General features: G+C 50.5%; 1 protein-coding gene and 1 pseudogene across 4 annotated transcripts in view; both read right to left on the reverse strand.

The window, feature by feature from the left end:
• Positions 1-8,826, reverse strand: part of TACC1 (transforming acidic coiled-coil containing protein 1) — a 118,663-nt gene extending 109,837 nt beyond the window's left edge. For 2 of the 4 annotated variants that reach the window (XM_072763487.1, XM_072763480.1), the window contains exon 1: positions 8,674-8,790. The gene's annotated coding sequence lies outside the window, so the exon portion shown is untranslated. Of the gene's footprint in view, positions 1-8,673 lie in introns of all 4 variants that reach the window. The other 2 variants (XM_072763482.1, XM_072763493.1) reach the window with 2 other exon arrangements.
• Positions 8,827-12,153: 3,327 nt separating this feature from the next.
• On the reverse strand, positions 12,154-12,804 carry LOC112916311 (ras-related protein Rab-1B pseudogene; annotated as a pseudogene).
• Positions 12,805-13,062: the final 258 nt, after the last annotated feature.

Below are 13,062 nucleotides of genomic sequence, written 5' to 3' on the forward strand. Positions count from 1 at the left end.
GCACAGATTCTCTCTGACTCCCTTTGGAGCATAGTCGCCCTACTGAGACCTTGATTTCTGCCCAGTAATGCTGATTCTGGACTTCTGGCCTCCAGAATGCTAAAAGAATAAATTTCTGCTGTTTTGGGGTTGTTTTATTTTTTAAATATTCATTTATTTATTTTAGAGAGAGAAAGAGCAAGCATGGGGGAGTAATGGGGGAGGGAGAGAAACAATCCCAAGCAGACTCCTTGCTAAGCAGGCAGCTCGATGTAGGGCTTGATCCCAGGACCCTGAGATCATGACCTGAGCTGAAACCAAGAGTTGGATCCTTAGCCAAGGGCAGCCCTGGTGGCTTAGCGGTTTAGTGCTGCCTGCAGCCTGGGGTGTGATCCTGGAGACCTGGGATCGAGTCCCACGTTGGGCTCCCTGCATGGAACCTGCTTCTCCCTCTGCCTGTGTCTCTGCCCCTCTCTCTGTGTCTGTCATGAATAAATAAGTAAAATCTTAAAAAAAAAAAAAAAAGATGGATTTTTAGCCAACTGCACTACCCAGGCAACCCCAATTTAAGCTCCCAAGTGTGCGATCATTTGTTGTAGCAGCCACAGAAAACTTATACATTATCTTCCTAAATTTCACCTTCCCTTCATATAGATTTTTCTTCCTGTGATAAACAAAGCCACTCACAGGTATCTCTGTCAGGACCCTGGCAGCTAACACTCCCCAGTTTGAGAGTTTAGTAAAGGGACTGTATAGGAAGGCAGCGTAGAGTTTGAGACCTCAAAAGAGTGTAGTTTCACAGAGCTGAACAGTGGGGGAGCTTTGGGCACCACCCTAGGCCTGAAGGCTTGGGGGACAGAGCCTTGTGGAGCAAGAGGGCTGTCTGACAGAGCCGTGCCTGCAGGCAGGGGACACAGTTGGCCCACAGCAACGCAGAGATAGCAGGTGGGATACACACCTCAGATCACTCTCTCCCCTTGCTCTGATTTCCTGCCAGGGCCTCTGTTGCCTGCCTCTAACCAGAAGTCAAATGCGAGGGAGCCATTCAGGTAGCATCCCGGACGCACAGAACAGTGGAGAAGAGTAGAGAGTGGATTTATAAGGGCAAATGGAAGTAGCTGGCACCCATATAACCTCAATCCCTTCTCAGGACCATCCATTAACAGATTGGCTTTGTGAGATAGAAAGCCCCGTTGATCCTAGCTCTGTGGCCTTGGGCAAGTCCCTACTTCCCTAGACGGGTCTTCTTATCTGTAAAACGAGGGATTTGGACTAGAAAGTCTTTAAGATCCCTCTCAGCTCTGATGCTCGGGATTCTAGAAGCAGACTGAATGCCTTACCAGGCAGAGGCTGATGTGTGCCCAGAGTCCTGACAGCTGTTTACTTACTAAAATACAAGCAGCCTCTCTTTTCCATGACGCATCTCCGTATCTGTGTGGGGATGTGCTGTGCCTGTTGGTTCCCGAGCCACTCCAAGGAAAGGAGCAGGCTGTGTTCACTCACAGTGTGGACATATCACAGGTGTGCATGGAAGGAAAACATGTGGCCAGAAAACCAGATCCGCCCCTGGACAGCCGACTGCATGATTCGGGGAGGCAGGCAGAAAGGCAAGCCACTTACCCAATGGCCAGGATGCAGTCTGGGGGACATCTGCTTGTGCCTGAAGAAAAACTCAAGGGGACCTCAGCAGCTGTCAGTGGCTGGTGCAGCCCTCGGACTGGCCCGGCAACTCCACTGGCAGGCCTAGCACAGGGGTGGCTGCCAGCAACCACACAGATGGTAATAATTAGCCAGAAAGCCAAACCATGGAAAGTTCCAAGGGTCCAGGAGAGCCCCACATTGAACAATGAACATATACCAAGCCTTCCTCTGCTGCCTTGAGACATTTTGTTCTGTATGTCTGCCTTTTCTACCACTCCTGTCTGCTTCTGTCTGTTTGGAACCTCTTTTTCAAAAATGGAGGATGAGGCAAAGGAAGAGAATATCTTCACTAGTCCTCCAGGCCTGAAAGTATAGGAGGTGTAAGCCCCCTGCCCCTCCTCCCCCATCCACATATACCTTGGGTGGCCTGGGATAAACAGTAGGTTTCCTCTCCTCCCCCAGACCTACCATCATCATTAATTAGGACCCTCCCTAATTCCTGATGGGCCCCCCATGAGCACTGCTTTATAAGTGTGTGATTTGGGGGTCAGGGGTCTAACAAGAACCTATATCCCTAAATCCTTAAAAGCCCTTCCCAAACTGCTGATTCCTATATTCCATGGTCAACTTGTTCTCAGCAAAACCATTTGAATCTCATCATACACACAACCCACTCTTGGGAAGCATGTGGTTTAAGGTTGTTCAGTGAGTTAAGGGCCCGAAGGTCCTGTTGGAGATAAGGAAGGAAAAGGAGTCTGCATGTGAGGGTCTGAGAAGGTGGGTGGGCGCGGGCCACCAGAAAGGACAACAGACTGAAAGAGAGGGCCCTGGGCACTGAGGGACAGCCTCACCCACTGCACATGCCGCCTAGAGCTATCCCGGTTGAGTTGGTGCTATAAATGTTTTCTGAGAATTCAGATAAGCAGCTTCTCTTTCAAGAACACGAGAGATAAGAAACATCGCAGAGGATCATAGGGGAAGAGAGAGGAACCAGAATGGGAAGTCATCAGAAAGGGAGATAAACTATGAAGGACCCAACCCTAGGAAACAAACTGAGGGTTGCTGGAGGGGAGGGGGTGGGAGGATGGGGTGCCTAGGTGATGGGCATTCAGGAGGGCACGTGATGTGGTGAGCACTGGGTGTTATGTGCAACTGATGAATTAGTGAACACTACATCTGAAACTAATGATGCACCATATGTTGTCTAATTGCATTTTAAAAAGAAAAAGAAGAACACAAGAGAAGCTTGCACTGAGGACCTCAGAGCCTCAGAAAAGAGCTTGCTTTCCAGTGATGGGTAGATTTTAACCATGGAATGTGGTTAGGGGATGCCTGGGAGGGGCAGTGGGGAAGGTCTCCCTCCTCCAAAATTCCTTGCCACCATGAAATCTAAGTCTCCCACTAGAGGCGAACTTGCATATTAATTCATTTAGTAATCACTTCCGAGGGGTTTGCTAAAACTCAAGCACTGGCCAAAGGGAATTCTGGTGGACAAGAACAAGGATTAATTTTAGTTACAGGGTACTGAGGGGATTAGAGGCAGAGTAGGGCTCCTGGGAGGCTACAGCTGGGACCTTCTCTTCTTATCAGAAAGTGACAGAGATCCTTGCAGAAAAGGAGGGAGGAATCCCTGGACATAGGGCCTCTGGGAGAGCGTGGGGGCAGGTTAAGGTGGCAACCGCCTCCACAGGTTTACCCACGCCCGGCCCTGCCTGATAACACGCTTGCTTACATGCAGGTGCACTGTGCCCACCCTCACCCCCATCAGGTGCCCTTTGTATCTTCCGCCACCTGTTATCCAAAATGCCTGAGTGCTGTACTCAAACCTCATGCTGTGGGTGTTACTGCCCCTCCATCCTCTTCCAAACACAGCACATTTCAAACAGACTGAAATGGACTAAGTCAGGAAGGATTAGATCTACTAGAACCAAACTACAAGATTGAAGAACCTGCAGGCAAACCAGACAGTCCTGAGTCGGTGCCGACCCTAGCACCTGCCAGCTCTGCGTGTTTGTGCACATCCTTTCCTCCTCTAGACCATGCCTTCCTCATTTGTAAACCGGGGATAACAGGAGTAGTCACTTGATGTGCAGTTTTGAAGATTAAACAAATAAGAAAATGCATATGAAGCACTTAGCACAAGGCCTGGCTCCTAGTAAGTGCTCAATAAATGTCAGTTACTCATTTATTTCTTGCCTACTTTTACTTCCAGTAAAGGTTGCCAAACTGATGTGTATGACTTTCAGAATCATTGCAAATCTCATCTAGACTTAAGCTCTGCTCACAGATCTGTTCTTTGAAAAAGCCACAAAATTCTTTTGTAATTCATGATCTCCTTACTGTTTTTTTTTATCTGCTATATTTAGCTCTTAAATTTCATATCTCAGCTTGAAATCTTAAAGTCATCCTTCCAAAAATACAAGGGGTTCAACCAATGGTATTTAATCACTGAAAAAACCAGCAAATTTGTTTTTTGAATAACAACAGGTCAGATATGGAACTAATTTCAATAACTTCAAAGATAAATAATTGTACTTCATGTAATCAAAAGGTCCAATTTGACAAGACGATCCTAAAGACTAGTTGTTTCGGTTCTACCTCTTTAATCTCTGGGAAAACATCTCAGTTCTTTCTGGTAGGTCTTAAGACCTAAGGTACGTCTCTTGGGGACTCTGGTCCTTTCTGGTTGGGGTCCAGGAACAACTGTCTCCCCCAAGCTCACAGTTGAAATTATTAGTGTCCATCTTATAGTCTTGAACAACAGTTACTTATTTCCAGACGGCTGCCCCACTGTCTAAGGTTAATCTAAAAACCTCTTTTACACATAATAATATATTCACTTAATGTTTACTATGTGCCAGACACAGTTCTAAATGCTTTTTGTGGACTAGGTCATCTTATCATGATGATAGCTCTGTGAGATAGATACTGTCATTATCATCCCTCTACATGAGATATCTCTACTTTAATGATTTGCCTACGAATGACCTAGCCAACACGTGGGAGAACTAGGATTTGAACCCGAGGAGTCTGGCTACGTAGCTGCTCTTTCCCGCTAAACCATACCACCCCTGAGAGAAGAGGTGAAGTTTATAACCAGGATACAGCTTGAACAGAAATCCCGACTCCACTCTTTCACAGAAGCACCCTTGCTTCCATGGAACATTCTGTCCTGACCCTGTCACTCTGTTCTTCCCAGCCTTTTCTCTGGGGTATCCTTTGCCAAAAATATGAACAAAACACACTCACAATGATATCCCTCTTGCCTCTGTCAAACAGAGCTGCAAAAATATTTGAGGCAGTGTGGCTGAGACTTGGAGGATGAGGCTCCAAACCCACAGTCAGCACTAACTGGCTGGGTGCCCTTGAGCATGTGCATTCATGTCTCTATCTTTCGATGCCATATCAGCATTTTCGATGCAGAACATGCCGAACCGCCTTATAGGGCTTTTGTGGGGATTTCATGAGCTAATCCATGTCTTGTGTCCATCAGAGTGCCTGGCTCCATCAGCAAGCTGTTATCATTAAAGAAGATCAATAATAGCTATTATGACAATAGCCAAACTGTGAAAGGAGCCTCGGTGTCCATCAAAAGATGAATGGATAAAGATGTGGTTTATGTATACAATGGAATATTACTCAGCCATTAGAAATGACAAATACCCACCATTTGCTTCAACATGGATGGAACTGGAGGGTATTATGCTGAGTGAAATAAGTCAATCGGAGAAGGACAAACAGTATATGTCCTCATTCATTTGGGGAATATAAATAATAGTGAAAGGGAATATAAGGGAAGGGAGAAGAAATGTGTGGGAAATATCAGAAAGGGAGACAGAACATAAAGACTCCTAACTCTGGGAAACGAACTAGGGGTGATGGAAGGGGAGGAGGGCGGGGGGTGGGGGTGAATGGGTGACGGGCACTGAGGTGGGCTTCATGGGCAGAAGCCATGTGGAGTTCTCAATGTCCGTCCATGTCAGCATGTATGGCACCAAGCCTAGCCTTCCAGTCCCGGACTGGCGAGCGCATCCCCAGCAGAGCTTAGGGCCTCCTGGGTGGATGGGAAGCCTCTGCTACCGTCACCTGTGTCTCAAACTCCATGAATGCACAGCCCTGGTGCTCCAGGGCCCTGGGGGTCTGTGCCACATCCCCATACCTGGAGGGACAGCTGCAGAGTGTGACGGGATGAGCACTGGGTGTTATTCTGTATGTTGGCAAATTGAACACCAATAAAAAATAAATTTATTATTTAAAAAAATAATAGCTATTATGATTATTGACCATGCAGTCCCCAACTGTGAGCAGAGTTGAGAAGGGCACATTCAGAAAAGACGCAGAGAGAGGCCAGGTTGTAACCTAAGCTCTCTGCTGCTCTGCCCCTTGCCAGTCCCTGTGCGGGAGGAGGGCGGGCTGCCTGAGATGGCCAACAGCCCCCCTGGGCGCCCCGTAGCAGGAGATGATCACTAAGTAGGAGGTGGTGGGAGGGCCGCATGAGAGCTTAGACAGGGAAGCTAGGAATCCTTCTGTGAATCAACTCCACTCCATAAGCAGTCACTTTCAGCCCAGATGCATTTCTTGTTCCAGGTTAGCAGGTGCTGAAAATTACTTTCAAAACTTTCTTTCAACTGGGCACCCCAACATATGAGTCAGTAAAGGTAGAGCTGCTTTGTTGGAAGTGGGAGGAGGAGGCTCCTAGAACACTCATAGGCTCCTGGTTGAACTCCTTCCCAAAAAGGACCGTGTCCCTTCTGAAAAGCAACAGTGTCTTCAGGCCACAGTTTGAGAAGCATTTTTTTTTAAGAGAAACAAAGATACATACTACATGAGCCCTGCCCTTAGGGACTTTGGAGTCCAGGGAGCTGGCAACTGCAGTCCTGCACTGGCTGCCAAGGAAACTCCAATGTCCCTCGTGGAGGGTACAGCACTCTTGCTAGCTCCTGCAGAACCTTGAGGCTTTCAGTTGCATGAGATCCTTCTACATTTATACCACACACTACAGGGACTGGGGAGAGCTTGCTTGTATTGTTCATTTCCTTCAATAAAATAGTCTCTTAAAACTAATTTACCTCTCACAACACCTCTGTGAGGTGGGGTTATTGCTATCCCATTTTACAGATGAGAAAACTGAGGATGAGGACATATAACTTGTCTAGAGCCACCCAGCCAGGCAATGCTGGAACCAAGATTCAAATCCCGCTCTTCCTGGTTTCAGAGCATGGCAGCTGGGACTCAAAACGGAGGCTACCTCAGTGCAGGTCCCATTTCTGCTATGGACTAGTTGTCCCTCCGGCTTCAGCTTCCTCACCTGTCAATAAGGATGATGCCAATGACACCTACTGTCCTTAGAACAGTGCCTGGCACCCAGCCAGCACTCGGTAAGAGTTGGCTGCTGTCTTGGGATCACCAACTAACAGGTTCTGATGAGTTTGCTCAGTTCACCCTCTCATTTATCTGGCCCGTTAAAGAAGAGCACAATGTACTATGTGTGTGGCTAAGGAGCGCTGCGTGTGGTACAGTGATGTAAAAGCCATAGGAGTTCAAACGAAGGGCACAGAAGTGCTTCATTTATGACTGCTTCATAAATTTTTGAGTATTCCTTGTGCAGAAGCCATGTGGAGTTCTCAATGTCCGTCCATGTCAGCATGTATGGCACCAAGCCTAGCCTTCCAGTCCCGGACTGGCGAGCGCATCCCCAGCAGAGCTTAGGGCCTCCTGGGTAGATGGGAAGCCTCTGCTACCGTCACCTGTGTCTCAAACTCCATGAATGCACAGCCCTGGTGCTCCAGGGCCCTGGGGGTCTGTGCCACATCCCCATACCTGGAGGGACAGCTGCAGAGTGTGACCACCTTGGGGTTGGGGGTAGCAGCAGAGCATAGGGTCCTGGTCGCAGCACTTCACTCATTTCTCTGTCAATCTGTCCAGAGCTCAAGGTACAATGAACGCTCCTTGACATTCCAGGGACTCAGACAACACCACAAAATACACACACACACACACACACACACACACAAACACACACACAAAACAGAAATCAAGGAACTCTCAGAGTCCTCCCACATTTTCCATACCAGAACCCAAACAAAACGTGTGCTTCCAGGAGCCGGAGAGTTCAAGCTCAATTGGGAAGGAGAGGGAGAGAGAAGACGTCTGACCTTCTTGCCTGAGAGTCCACCCACCCGGCCAGCACACGCACCCACCGGGCCAGCACACGCACCCACCCGGCCAGCACACCCACGCTCCCGGCCAGCACACGCGCCCCCCTCCCAGCCAGCACACGCGCCCACCCGGCCAGCACACGCACGCACCGGGCAGCACATGCACCCACCCGGCCAGCACACGCACGCACTGGGCAGCACACGCGCCCACCCGGCCAGCACACGCGCGCACCGGGCAGCACACGCGCCCACCCGGCCAGCACACGCACCCACCCAGCCAAAACACGCATGCGCCGGGCAGCACACGCACCCACCCGGCCAGCACACGCGCGCACCGGGCAGCACATGCACCCACCCAGCCAGCACACGCACGCACCGGGCAGCACACGCACCCACCCGGCCAGCACACGCACCCACCCAGCCAAAACACGCATGCGCCGGGCAGCACACGCACCCACCCGGCCAGCACACGCGCGCACCGGGCAGCACATGCACCCACCCGGCCAGCACACGCACCCACCCGGCCAGCACACGCACGCACCGGGCAGCACACGCGCCCACCCGGCCAGCACACGCGCGCACCGGGCAGCACACGCGCCCACCCGGCCAGCACACGCACCCACCCGGCCAGCACACGCGCCCACCCGGCCAGCACACGCACGCACCGGGCAGCACACGCGCCCACCCGGCCAGCACACGCACCCACCCGGCCAGCACACGCACGCACCGGGCAGCACACGCGCCCACCCGGCCAGCACACGCGCGCACCGGGCAGCACACGCGCGCACCCAGCACAGCACCTCACAGCCCAGGGCTTAAAGGGCAAGCGCCTCCTGGTGCTCAGTGAATGTCCAACGACCGCAAGAACGTCCAGCTCCCTCTGCCCCGTTCCTACCTCTCGGGCCAGGGTCCCCCGTGGTCTCTCTCCACCTCTGGCCCCACCTGCTACGGCAGCTCCATCATCCCTCCCGGGGAAGCGGCTCCGTCCTCGCTCCCGGGAGCCCACGCCACTGCTCAGGGAGGGGTTCCGCGGAAGGAAGGCGAGGGCGGGCCCTGAGGTCACTGGCCTGGGAAGGGGATGGTCTCCCAACCAAGCACTCGGTCAGAGGGAAAAGGATGTTTTGTCATTTTTGGCTTGAACTTCCAGAGGCAGAACAGGAAATGTCCAAGGGGGCTGGGAGCTCCGGGGAGATGGGCCCGCGTCTCCCTCCAGCGCCGACCTTCCGTGGGCTCTCCCCGCCGCGCCCCGTCGGCAGCTTCAAGCTCCGTCTGGACTCTGGTTTCCGCTGATGCTTTCCTTTAGCACATTTAAAAATATATATATATATTTTTTGTTCTTAATGGAACGTCAGCTTCGTTCCTGACATGCTGGAAAAATTTTCCTCTGCCTCAACTTGGCTCAGGAACAACCTCTCCTTGTGAGAAAATTTCTCCTGTTACAAAGCTCAGCTTTTTTTTTTTCTTCTTCTTCTTTTTTTTAAGAAAAAAGGACGCCTGGATGGCTCAGTGGTTGAGCCTCTGCCTTTGGCTCAGGGTGGATCCCAGGGTCCTGGGATCAAGTCCCACATCTGGCTCCCTGCAGGGATCCTGCTTCTCCCTCTGCCTGTGTCTCTACCTCTCTCTGTGTCCCTCATGAATAAATTAATAAAATCTTTTTTTTAAAAAAAGCTATTTATTTTGCCAAGCTTTGTCCTAGGGACATTTTTGATAGATTTTTTTTTCCATCTGAACCTCTGCATTTCAAGAACTATACACACCCATATTTCTCTTGACTGTTTTCCCCTCTCTTCTAATGGAAAAACAACAACGGTAATAACTGGTAAAAGATTACAGTGAAACTGTCCTTAAACTCTGGTCTAGGTCAGCCTTGTCCCTGCTCACATCTCCACTCACAGTGCAGGGTGCAAGGAGTGTGGTAAAGAGCAGAAAGGCTGGTCTTCAAAGCCCTCACTTAGTTCTAGGTCTTTCTATGATGGTGACACAGGCACGGCTACCTTTCCCAAGAGAGCCTGGTTGCACTTAACAAACCGTGTCCTCAGTCCCTCAGGGATGGGGCTGCAAGTGTGCTGATTGTGATTCTTGGAGGCCGTGGGTGGGCGTGCATTGGGGTGAGAAGCCATTGTAAGATTCAGCTGTTGGTAATCGCCCAGAGGGTGGCACATCTGTGAATTGTCAAATGCCACCACAAATTGGGAACCTTTAGAGTCTTGTTGCCTCTTGCAATAAAACTCAGTAGTTCTCACAGTGCTAATTGGGGATTTGCTCACAAACAGGAAATGAGGACATCCCCTCTGCTCTGTTTATTAAAAGAAGGGGAGTAATAAATTAATAGTGTAAGCAAGATAAGAATAATTTGGGGGGAGCCAGTTCATGAGGTTAGAAAATTTCAAATGTTCTAGAACTCTCCTTCATTTACAAAAATAATACATAGGCTGAGGGTAGTAATTTTTAGATTTTTGAGTTGATGTATTAATCACATATTGTTATCCAGTCAGCAAAGCGAGACTAACGTAGGTGATTTTTTGTCTATTCCTAGCTTGAGTTTTGTACCTAAACTCAAAAGTAATTAAAATGTGTTCATGTTCTGAAATTTGGAGAGTCTGTCATTTCAATTTTGGTTTTGTGTGGAAATAATCATAATCAGCAAAATTTAACCCATCATTAAAGTATTTAACTAGTTGCCCATTTTGTTTCTTAACATAACAGTATATGTAATATACTATACTCCCTCACTTGGTTTTTACCCCAAATGACCTCAAGAATCACACTCTGAAAGGACATAGATAGCCTGAGTCTATTTGACATCTAAACAATAGACAAACTATGTTCTAAAAAGACTGACCATGCCCCTCAATGAGGGCAAGAGTCTAATTCCCCAGATATGGAGTGTGCAGCGTGGTAGACACAACTCACCACAGAGATGGGGGAATGTTGCCAAGCAGAACTGGTGGAGTGGCATTTAAAAAATATTTATTTGAGAGAGAAAAAGAGAGCGATAGAGCGGGGCATAGGGGCAGAGGGAGGGAGAAACTCAAGCAGATTCTGCACTGAGCGTGGACTCCCGTGCGGGGGCTCCATCTCATGACCCCTCAACCGAAACCAAGAGTCAGATGCTTAACCCAACTGTGCCACCCAAGGTACCCCAGTAGGGTGGCATTTCTAATTCTTTTTTTTTTTCCCTTGCAAAAACCCTCGGCTCACCCAAAGGCCAGTGGAAATTTATTTTTTGTCCTTTGTCTTTCCCCAAGTGGCTTTTCCTTGCAAAATGCCTGACATGACACCAGAGGGGAACCTGGGAGTGAGGGGCACCGCAGGGACTTAAATACAAGCTGGAGGGCAGGGCACAGGTGGGACAGACAAGAGATAGCACAAGGGACATGGCTTCTCAGGTAGAGACCAAAAGTTTGTTTTTCTGCAGGAAGAAGCTATGCCAGAGGGCATGGGGCTAGGATCCTGGGTGGGAGGGGGTGAGGGGAGAGGCCCCCAACCCTGGATTTGCACCCACATTCCCCAGAGGAGAAATAGTGACAGGGTATGAGGACCTGCCCTCATAGGCTCCAAACAGAAGGAAGAGAATAAGCCAGATGTGCTGCCTCAGGGAAAGGGAAGAGGTGCTGGCAGAGTGAGGGTTAAGGTTGATGCCCGGCCTCTGGCACAGTGGGCCTTCCGCCTCTGCCTGCCTTGGGGACAAAGGGGCACGGTGGACAGGCAGCACATGGGCCTGGCTCTGGCATGGCAGGGGGTGGCAGGAGTAGGCTCCCTCTGGACTCAAGGCACAGGCCCAGCATGGCTGCCCGCCCACCTGCTCTAGATGTGCTCAGATTCCACTGCAGCTGGACAGCTGGAGCTGTGAGTATGGAAGGGGCAGGGAGGAGAGTCAGGGAGAAGAGGAAAAGGTAGGCTGCTGGGCCCTTGTGGCCCCCATGCCCTTCCTGAGGTCCAGCCCAGGGCCCTGGATCCCGAGTCCTGGATCCCCTGGTCCCATTCCTGGCCCCTGACGCTGACTGCAGCCAGGGACTATAGAGGCCAGGGAGGCTCCCAGCTCTTGGGGAAGAGGTGGGGTGGAGATGGAAAAGGATGAGAGAAACCCACTGAGCATACATAGGGGAGCAAAGGAGGGAAAGAGGAGCCCTCATCTCAAAGAAAGGTGTGTGGTGGGGTATCTTTTAAAGTTACTTAGAGGCAGCAGCAGAGCAAGCCCACATCCCCACCCCAGTCAAAGGTCCTGGGTGTCCTTCCTTGGGGACCTTGACAAAACCAGGGCTCAGGGCAGCAGGCAGATGGGCCAGAGGGAGATGGGGAGCCCAGGACACCCCAAAGCCGCAGACTCAAATGCCCCAGGAGAGGGGGGCACCTCCCGTCCCCTTCAGGAGCATCATCTGGAAAAGGTGCCCCCTCCTGTCCCACCCTGGGTGCCCCTCCTAGAATAGCCGCCACCAGCCGGCATCACAGGGGTGCTGTTGATCTTGGAATTGGGCCGCTCATCCCCTGAGGCTGCCCCAGGCCCCATCTGCTTCTTGATCTCAGCAGCTATGGTCACGAATGCCTGCTCAACATTGGCAGCATCCTTGGCACTTGTTTCCAGGAAGGGGATGCCCAGAGAATCTGCAAACTCCTTGGCTGTGGTGTTGTCCACCACCTTCTTGGTGGTGAGGTCGCTCTTATTGCCTACCAGGAGTTTATTGATGTTCTCACTGGCATAGCAGTCAGTCTCAGGTAGCCACTGCTTCATGTTGGCCTAGGATTCCTGGTCAGTGACATCGTACACCACAATGATGCCATGAGCCCCCCGGTAGTAGCTGGAAGTGATGGTCTGGAATCGCTCCTGACCAGCTGTGTCCCAGATCTGAAGTTTGATGGTTTTGCCATCCAGCTGGATGGTTCGGATCTTGTAGTCCACCCTGATGGTGCTGATGTAGCTCTCCGTGTATGTGTCATCAGCAAACTGCAGAAGCAGGCATGACTTGCCCATACCCGAATCACCAATCAAAAGCAGCTTAAAAAGGTAGTCATATTTGGGGTTCATGGCAGCGGCGGTGGCCCGCTCGGTCACTCCCAGGCAGCTCTGCTCCGCCTCCCGTTTCAAGATCGGCATTTCTGATTCTTACCTGAGAGCAAGAGTCACTAGCTTAGTCAGTCACCTCTTTCCGCTTGCTAAACTAACACCTTTGATATCATGAATGTAGACAGACGCCTAATAATTTTATGGGCAGCAAAAGACAGAGCTGAAGGTGAAATGAAAACCCCATCTTTTCAAGGTTAAAGCTAGACAAGATTTCACAAA

Source organism: Vulpes vulpes, chromosome 7 (genome assembly GCF_048418805.1).
Source record: "Vulpes vulpes isolate BD-2025 chromosome 7, VulVul3, whole genome shotgun sequence".
Classification (NCBI taxonomy): Eukaryota; Metazoa; Chordata; class Mammalia; order Carnivora; family Canidae; genus Vulpes; species Vulpes vulpes.